General features: G+C 31.7%; 1 long non-coding RNA gene across 1 annotated transcript; it reads left to right on the forward strand.

Moving 5' to 3' along the window:
* Window positions 1-403: 403 nt before the first annotated feature.
* On the forward strand, window positions 404-3,453 carry LOC149771772 (uncharacterized). Its single transcript, XR_016418157.1, has 2 exons — window positions 404-510; window positions 2,751-3,453. It is a non-coding gene; the product is annotated as an uncharacterized LOC149771772 (long non-coding RNA).
* Window positions 3,454-8,557: the final 5,104 nt, after the last annotated feature.

Below are 8,557 nucleotides of genomic sequence, written 5' to 3' on the forward strand. Positions count from 1 at the left end.
CATGTAAAACGGCACACCTTCTAACACATGCAATTAGGTAAATATTATCAAAGAAACATATTTCAGCCCTAAATTTGGATTATCTTGTCAGCAGTTTTCAAACACACGGGGAGAAGTATATGTTGATGACAACGGAGTCATGGAAGGTTTCAAATATAATTGACTTTTATACAAGTGTTTTGGAAACTCCAGAGTTTTGTTATTGTAGTATTTATATTTCCTGGAATGTGTATGTCTATTTATATTTCAAATATATCGGACTTCCACCCAGATCACAAATCTTAAATAATTTGCAGACAAAAACAAAAAATGAAAAGAATTACTCACACACACTATTAACACACAAAAATAGAAATTTATTACAATAGCAGGGTGAAAATATATTTTCCTGAATTAAATGGTAAAAAACGTCTTTTTTTGTTTAGTTACAATGGATCGTTGACACACTTAAAAAACATCAACCGGAAACTGAGCAGGCCAGTCCTGAGGAAACTGGTGAAAGAGTCGAGGGTATTTTTCTCTATTAATATTCGTTCATAGTATTGGTTGTATTATCATAATTATTTTTGTTATCAAATGTATGATAAATGCTTAAAATATTTTAAAAGCATTTAAATTAAAATTCATCGGTTAGATATCTGTAGCTTACATATTCTAATTTACATAAATAATGTTATTTTACAAACACAAATTCTTCGTGTTTTGTTATATGATGTTTCCTTGATACCTTCCAGAACTGCTGTTGTACTTCAGCCGACATCATTATGCAGTCACATTGGCAATCTGGCTTGATTTTGATGTATTTGTAAAGTCAAAATCCTCTGCTACCTTTCTATTGATTTAATTGCACAATGTTTTATATATCTCAGTGACAAACTAAATCATTATGTTTATAATCTTGGCATATGTCAATTGTGTGCACACTTTATAAATATTTGGAAAAAAATTACAATGGATGTTTTGCACTTTTAGTGTGAGGTATTGCGTTAAGAAAGTCATATTTTATATCCATGGAATAGGAGAAAGACAAATAACCATTCGTATTGATGTATAATAAATAATACCACACTCACATATAAATGTTCAGTGCAACCTTTCTAACTTTCACAAGCAGATCAAATATAATCTTGAACTAGTGAACAGTTATGTGACATATGAACTATGCCATTATTGTCAAGTTTAATTACTTGATTTTTATGAAACTGTTTTATAGTGATATGATATGTTGCTTTCATCATTACATAGTTCCATTCGTTACAAATATATGCTTAATCTATGATGTCAATAAATAACGAACGACAATATTAACAGAAACCAACACTCAAGTGAAAGCTTTGATTTTAAAAATTACTGGGCATGCTTTAACGTTCATATTCTTTAGACATTAACATTTGACTCAGCTTATCGAATTTTGTGACTTAAAACTTGCATATCGAACCAACGTTTCTCCAATTGCATGATACCGTCGCTGGCATCCATGCTGTATCAACGTATTTCCGTTTGTAGCGATGTTAGGATATAAATCAAATATCTTGTTTATGTCAATTATTTCAGTAGTTTCTGCCGTAGCTGACCCCTCTCGGGCATTCTTTGTTTGCAAAACAGGGGAAGTAACCAAAATATGTTCTGTCGTGCTTGCTTATTAGTAGTTGTCTTTCCCAAACATGTTTCCTTTAATTGAATTGACATCAATTAAAATATGGTAATAACTGATGCACTATTACTTCACATTATACACAACTAAATGCTTGCAGCATATGCATGTAACATACATTGCTATATTGCTAAAATTTAGCTTATATTAGGTTATTACAAAGATTAAATGTGAAGTATGTAGATTTTGTTTAAAATCCCCTGTCGTAGTTCTTCGTGGACTAAAAGTGATATACTGCAAATGCAACATTTTGAAATACTGTACATGTAGTCCACTTTAGTACAGCTCTTCAGTCTAGTGTATTATTTCTAGTCATACATATAAACTGTTTCTCATTGTTGTGATTAAAGCTTCCAACACGTATTTGATCACATGCATTAAATGATGTCGCATGTCTCTATTATTGATATGCTGCAACTATGTTATCGTCAATAATTTCCATTTAGTCATTTATCACAGCCTTTAAATCCTTAGCTTTATCTGCTAGATCAGATATCTCCAGTTACATTTGTAGTGATTAAACTATTTAGAAAACAAATTGCAGATATTGATTAATTCGTTATTCTTACTTCACGCATAGTTAAAGCTTGAGGTAATTTAGAACAATGAAAATTTTCTCACATCGCCAAGGCTGATACAGTGAAAAGTGCTGATGATTTTGTGAAGTGGTCAAATTGTCGGAACAAAGGTCACAAGATTCCAAATGGTATGGACCCCATTTTGTATAATGTGTTTATGCTTTGTTGCCACTGCTAACACAGACAATTTCTAATGTTGTGCTAAAAGGCATGATCGCATAGCATGGAGTAGATACTTATGTGTGAGTGATCAGTTAAAGGAAAATGCTTTGTAAATGACTGTTCCCAGGACTTCTGTACCATAGCTACCGATTTTCTTACTGAATTTATTTATGAGTATTTTTTTTCTTATTTTCCGATACAAGTAATAACTTTGAAATATTTTCATTGGACTCTGTGCACTATTGTTTAATAACTGTTGGTGACGGTTAAATAAATGTGATAATAATATCTACACATTTTAAGTGAATATTATACAGATATGTTAAATTAATGTACAGCGTAACATCTATTTCCAGGCTAGTGCTCCAGTCTCCTGAGAGCATGTTTAACTACTTGACCCAGTACTCCATATTGCTTATACAAGTTACATTCTGACGTAGCCTGCTAAAGAGAAGTTGGATGGCGCCTTCTAAAGATACTAAATCCAAAATTCCATGGTTTTCCCAATCAAGAGCATTATAGAAAGACGGTCGGTTTCTTATGCAACATTGACTAGAATGAAAGCTGATTATTACTTTACAAGGAATCCGTAAATCAAGCATTGCTAGTGATAACCTATACATTGACTAAACGAGACCGACAATACCATTCAAGTGTAGATTATTTAGGACATATAAGATTACCATATTGTTTTCATTTTTCCACACCCATATGCATTGGAGTGGTAAAATAGTCATTTTCCATCTGTGTTCATAATGCACCATCTACCAAAGGCACTTAAAACATTGTTTGTCCACAAGCAAGGTGCATAAGGTTCCTTTTATAATTTCCCAATCTTCGAGTGACCCTGAATTCAAAGCGTACCATAAGTGGTTTATACATTAAGAGCACTTAACCATAGGAAAATTGTTTGTATTGGTCTTTAGTTTAACTGGGGTCCCCTTGATGGCGAGGGAACACATACTGTCATAGGAAAATAAAATACAGTATTGGAATTTTAATAACGGAGTGCATGTTTTCACCATTGCTGTTTATGAAATAAAATAAAGTTTAAAGTTATGTTAGAACATTATTTTATTAACCGGTAGATGAGGTTTGCGGTTTTCCATTTATTTATTTGCATTCAATTTCAATTATTGGATCTTATTTATCACTAACAAGTATGATTAAAAGCAATTATATTTAAATGTTTCGATTATGCATGGAATCTTAAAGTTATGTCTTTGTGAAGAAATTTTGTTTGGCATTGATAACTGCAAGGTATTTTTGTATTCACCCTTTTAAACAAGTATCATTTGTGTGGAGGTACAAAATACTTGTTTGTACGATTCATATTAGAGTTGATTTATTTGCTTCTGTCTGTAACGATTCAGCTCTTCAGTTATTATGTATTCCTGGGAACGGGCTATGCATAAGGTGAAGTTCTTTGCATTGGCAACAATCGCAGTTGAAAGATTGTTGGACCCCTGCATGAAGTTTTAAAGTACTGTGACTAATATTTATTGACATGTTGCAATTACGAAACTCCTGAACTACTAAGACAGACCGTTGATCAAAATAGCTTGACCTTGTCCAAAGTACAATAATTTTAACAGCTATTAAACTAAGTAAAATAAATGTTTGCCACAAGATGTAAAATGAACTTTTGAAAGTGCAAGACAGTAACTAAAGTACATAAAAAGTTTTAAAAGTTATTGGCTTACTTTTTCCAATTTACATTTGAGGTCGACGAATTAAGTGGTCAAGTAGTGACAACAGTCTCTTGGAAGTGTACATCTGAAGTAAGGATAACCTGTAAAATCTATAACCCAAATTACTCCCATCCATCTTAAAATATACAAGTTGGAAGATGGGGGTTCGTCTTCATTATTTCAATAACCAAGATATCCAAGATAACCAGTGAAGTAAAAATTCTTTATCTTTCAAACTGTAACCCAGTGCAAAGTACAACACTGTAGAGCGGAATAAATATATGTCTGAAGTTCATTTTGACGAATGTTTATTTTATAACTTTGATACGCTATAATTTGACTTAAACTGTTTGAGTGTTTATAATTGAAGATAGACCCGTGTGAGATTAATGTTTTCAGTCCATGTAAATGTTCGTTAATTTCTTTAAAATTTGTACTACCAAGTTCTTCTCTCTCAGATTTTGTTTTTTATTCAAAATATATTTATTGAAAAGTCATCAGTGGAAACGTAAATATTACATAATGTTTGTAAAATCTTTATCAGTTAGTTTCAGCTCATTTCAGTCCAGTTTTTCGCCAGAATGATTATTTATTATTATTATTATTATTATTATTATTAGTATTAGTAGTAGTAGTAGTAGTAGTAGTAGTAGTAGTGGTTGTGGTAGTGTTAACACAAATGTTCCAAATTGTAATTTTGTTTTAATTATGGTTACAAATTTTCAAGGTTTCAGAGCACTAGGTTTATATTTAGGCGGTATTGATAATAGTGAGCCATGAGAAAATAATCAATTACATATTAGTACATTTAAAGATACGACTTCACTATAATGAGGGAAAACTCCAACGGGAGTTCAAAGTAAGAATGTGGGAACATTCAGGCTTATCCTGAGTCCCAATATATATATGCCCAATTTAGTGTCCTAGATGCATATTAAGTATTCGATCTGACCGTTATTTGAGAATTCTGTACTTTGGCTTAAATTCACTATTGTAATTTTTAATGATAACATGATAAGTCCTTTTCTATGTATTCCGGACTTTTCCTTGTGTATATGCATAACGTAGTTACGGATCTGGTGAACTGGTACAATATTTAGGATAATTTTCAATTTGTAATGGCAAAATTACTTATGTACCACTCTGAAATCCCAATTATAATGGCGTAATGTATAGATGATTGGTTAGTATAGCATTAAAGATGGACAGTTGTTGATTTCCATTTGTGGTATTTTATGGTCTGCAACGATGTTTATTTATTCTTTTTCTAAAGTTTGCAAGCAGCAACTCACTTGACACATAGCATACAGTAGTTTTATATATTCACTTCAGAGTGACTTTATGGGAAATATATTGCAGGCCTCACTAATGATAGTGTGGAAGAAAGTACTAGATAAGAAATCCATTTATGTCGCAAAAATATATGCAGTTGGAATTAAAAAATAAGCCAATTGACACCGAGAAGTCAATGATCTATGAAACAATATTATTGGTACTAGTTGACAGTACAAAACATGCGACTACAATCACCAAGCTTTTAATTCAGATTTAATAGTGTCTACTGAAACAATATGTTCTAGAATATATTATTCAGTAGTTGGAATGTGATTATACTAACTAATAAGAGACTTGTACGAAAAGGACCTTTATTTGAAAGGACCAAACTATCTGGTTGTGGGGTGAGTAGGGTAGGGACAAAACCAGTTGGAATCCTTTTATGTGTGTTTCCTCTGGATTCCATTGAATGTTTAGGCAGCCCTGGAACACCTAGTCTAAGTATGCAATTTTTACTGTCACATATCTGAGAAATTAAAACGTGAATACGCGCATTCTGAATAATAAAACTATCCCTTCCATCCTTAAGGTACACCATATGGTTACATGCAACATGCTGCAGCAATTTAAATGCAATTATGTGCTTAGAAGTTATTTCACTTCACCATAAACTGCCTATAGTGTTATGAGAAGATTCTTCAATTTGTGCTCATCCCAAATGACAAATAAAATGTATGACACTAGTGAAATAATTCTAGTATTTTGTTCAGCAAGGATTTTAAGAAACATACATTAAATAACTGTGTAAGTCATATTTGAAATTAGCACTTGTGTAATATGTTTGATTTTGATATAGAGTATGGCTGAAGTCCAATTTTACACCTTTACATGACAATTATTTTGACTCTAAATATAGCAAACATTCATATTTACTATCATAAATAATTAGGCAAACTGTATCAACAACCATCATATACTAGATTTATGTGTCAGGTCTGAATACGAAGTCTACTAAATTATACATGGGAAAGTAGATCAGTAAATGAACTGTGTATGCAAGGTTCTAAATGAAAACGGTTATTATGTTGAATAATAGGTACAAATTATAGTGATAGAAAAAAATATCAAATATAGCAAGTCTTCAGTGTAACTAGGTACAGAGCTAGAGTATTACTTATATGTGTCTGCGTTTGGCCCATGATATCTTCCTGTTGTCTGGATGTTGGGATATACGAATTTTGTATTCTGCATGCTAGTACACGATGGACATCTGAGAAGATTACTGGATGATTGCTTGCTATTCCGAATATGGTATTGTGTAATTATGTTTTAATTTTAAGTCAGGTAAATGATTAAATCTGATGATCATGACAAATAAACTATTATTACATCTTATACTTTACATTCAGTATAGGCAGTGTATTGTTGTAACGACGTCAGTATATTAACATATCATGTTCTGTACATTTTAATGATTCAAATAACGCCATGGAATATTTCCGTCGTGTTTCTATCATTCATTGGCTGCCGTTGTAAGAATTTCCAGGCCCCCTATAATTATGAAGGTTATTAATGTAACAATACTTTGTGTGGTTGTTTCACGGTTTCGTTTGCTTTTGTTTTCGTATCTCACAGAGTGTGGACAAGTAGAGCTATTCTTAACTGGATTGTCCCATTTTCTGTCTTTATTCTGATATATTGAGACACTCCTATTATTTATTTTTTTTGTTACTTGTTGCTTTTCCTAACCTTTTAGTGTATGCAGTAATGTGCTTTGACTTTGACATATGTTCAGTAGGTATAATAGTTTTCGTATGCGTAAACATGCATATATAATTTAGGATATGATATGTCTATATAAAGACAGCATTGTAAGTAATGGTACTGAATAAATATACATGAAAGTTTAATGGGAGCAATATCATGAAAAAGCATTCCAGATAACAATGTAGCCATACATGCTAATTTGTTCACAAGTTATTTGATCAGATGATGAAACCTGCCTTGCAATTATGTTAGTGTCGAACTGGAATATGACAAGGTTGCAAAACGTTTGAGTCAAATCCTGTTATATAATATGGTTAGCACTTCTAGTGCATTATGTGTTACAACGTTCGCAAATATTGAGAGTGAGTGACACAGTTTATCCTGCCCTTCTGGTCCTATGTACAAGACTGTAAAGATGTGGGAGTTCAATTACCCAAATCAAGTATTTTTTTTTAATTTTTACATATGATTACTTTTGCCTTTTCTTTAGTTATACTAACATTTTTGTAATATTCAGTCAAAATGTAAGTCAGTTTGCTACATTTTTTCAAAGATGCTATGGAAGTATATTTTCTTTCTTACATTTTTCAACTTTAAAAGCAATGGAAGTACACAATATTGTTATGTTTTTAAAAAAGGCTATGTATTACATATTTTGTTTTATGTTTCGAAGGGTACACGTTTGGCAGATTCTTTTGCACACACAATACTATAAATATGTTATGTTTCACTTGGAAACTAATTGGACTCTTCAAGGCAAACTATTAGAGTGTTACAGTGAAATTATTTTCGTTGGATTTCATGAGCATGCACATTATACCTGTGAGACTTTGCTGTATTTATATGAACATATTAACATAAATTGCTTTAACCTTTCTACACATTTTAAGTCACAAATTGTAGCAAGAATTAACGTGCTTGAAAACAATAAATGAAACTGTTTTATTATCATAGTGCTTAACTATTAATAAGTACTATGATGAAATTCATGAAATCGTGACAGATTTGTACGCATTTATATTCTTTTTATCAGGATAGATGTCGCATGCTGATAGATGTAGTACTTGTTTAAAATGCTTAACATAAATAAGTCCAGTTTATGTTTTGTTATGACTTAATCTCATTTACAAAATGTTCTGCAAAAGAATTATGCACTTTTCAAGGACAGATGCACACAGTCTTGACTGAGCTATAATGTTTAATACAAGCCAGCATAATAACACCCTGGTATCATCTTGCTAACATATCTGTATCAAAGTCAAATAAAATGTCTTACTAAAAAATGAGTTTTCGGTTTGATACTAGTAATTGTTTAGTTTAGTTTTAGTTAGAACACATGTATCGATTCAGCTACGTTCCATCTGTTAACCATGTTACATATGTGTCTATCCACTTCCACAGGGTAAAGTTTTAGACTTCACGAGCATAAT

Source organism: Sinohyriopsis cumingii, unplaced genomic scaffold, assembly GCF_028554795.1.
Source record: "Sinohyriopsis cumingii isolate HCF-2022 unplaced genomic scaffold, ASM2855479v2 utg001660l, whole genome shotgun sequence".
Taxonomy (NCBI): domain Eukaryota; kingdom Metazoa; phylum Mollusca; class Bivalvia; order Unionida; family Unionidae; genus Sinohyriopsis; species Sinohyriopsis cumingii.